This window comes from Trypanosoma equiperdum (genome assembly GCF_001457755.1).
Source record: "Trypanosoma equiperdum strain OVI genome assembly, contig: ctg_281, whole genome shotgun sequence".
NCBI lineage: Eukaryota > Euglenozoa > Kinetoplastea > Trypanosomatida > Trypanosomatidae > Trypanosoma > Trypanosoma equiperdum.
The window spans coordinates 8,651-8,897 of NW_027124178.1; positions in this window are offsets into that span (position 1 = coordinate 8,651).

Below are 247 nucleotides of genomic sequence, written 5' to 3' on the forward strand. Positions count from 1 at the left end.
CCGTAGTCCACTATTATACAATTTTTAGTAGAAGTTTTATATTTTCGAGTTTTTCAACAATATTCACATTTTCATCAAAAAGTGTTAAAACATATCAAACTTTAGTAAGCGGTAGAAAATTTCCCAAAATGGCAAATATTTCCATACGCCACCTGACTGTCTTCAAAGTGCTGCCCAATTGGTTTTGAATGTAAGTGCAACACAAAAGAAAAAAAGCATTTTAGAGAAATAATTCAGTAATAAAAAA